The following is a 1,446-nucleotide window of genomic DNA, read 5'->3' on the forward strand; positions in this document are numbered from 1 at the left end:
TGCCCCCAAGTGTATCGGGGGTAATTTTGACCAAAGAATATTCAGAACTCTATCGAAAAAAATATAATTAATAAAAACATCCAAAGAGACGTTGAGAGATCAGCTGGAATTTAGTTCAAGAATAGAGGTTGTGGAAATGAATATTGTCCCAAGATTACTGTATCTTTTCCCAGCGTTGCCAGTAATGATTCCTAGATTCAGCTCAGGGCTTGGGACAGGACAATTTCAAGATTTGTCTGGGAAAGGAAAAATCCTTGAATAAAATATACAATATTGCAGCTAGCAAAGGACAAAGGAGGACTAGCCTTGCCAAGCCTACTGGAATATTTTTACGCAGCACAAATTAGGTCTTGTATTTGCTGGTGTAACCCTTACACATCTAAATGGAAAAAATATCGTACGTGCAAACCAGGGTTTGCCTACACAGTGTCTTTTAGGTGACAAAGAAAAATCCTGGGCCCTTAAGAATCATTTAGATCAAATAAGTCACCAGACTTGAGGTGTGGTTTAAATGAGTTCAGCAGCACAGCCTACAAAATCAGATTATATTGTTGAGATGGGTGGCGTTTGATCATCATTTCAAACCAAGGCTTCTTGATGTAGGGTTTAGGAGATGGGCAACTAAAGGTTTAACTGTGATTACATTGACTCACAGTGATGGGTTTTCTGCTGTTAAAGACTTCTTCGAGCAGTAAAGGCGAGTCTGTCCAGAAATGTTTCCTCTGCAGGAGTTTGTCTGGATCACTAGTGTGTTTGCCATCAGAAGCATCATGCCACTGGTAGCTCCAATGTCACAAGGTTTAATTCAGTGAATGCAAGAACATAGAAGATGCAGTTCTTGAATACACTGCAAGTGGTTTTGCATGAAAACATCTACCAAAAGCAGAAATGTAAATGTTAGCCTAAACACAGGACAGGAGAGCAGGCAGCTCACATTAAACATCAGTATGATACACTGATATCACAATATGAACACTCCAAAAGAAGAAAACATGATGGTGTAAAACCCTTTAGAAAACCATGATCTAAAACCAATCAGCAGACTGCAGGGTCCACACAGAGACTGACGTCCTCCAGCGGTATAAAGTCTCATGAAACAGTTCATGACTAAACCAAAAAAAAATTAAATCCACACATATTTATAAACAAAATCATTTTATTTCAGTTGGATAGGAATGAATAGAAATGAGGAAGGTTTCTTCGACTATAATGGTGGTTCGGTTTTGCGTCAGTCTTAGCAGACTTTACACAGAGAGGACATAATCCTGATCACTAATCAGTGAGTTTTAGGGGCCGTTTAACTATTTAGTCTGGTAGAAATATACAGAGCGGCAGTGAAACCAGCACACTGATGCTGGACACAGGATAAGAGTCTCACTCACACACACACACACACACACACACACACACACACACACACACACACACACACACACACACACACAC

The sequence above is a fragment of the Sinocyclocheilus anshuiensis genome, unplaced genomic scaffold (genome assembly GCF_001515605.1).
Source record: "Sinocyclocheilus anshuiensis isolate Anshui unplaced genomic scaffold, SAMN03320099.WGS_v1.1 scaffold1874, whole genome shotgun sequence".
Lineage (NCBI taxonomy): Eukaryota > Metazoa > Chordata > Actinopteri > Cypriniformes > Cyprinidae > Sinocyclocheilus > Sinocyclocheilus anshuiensis.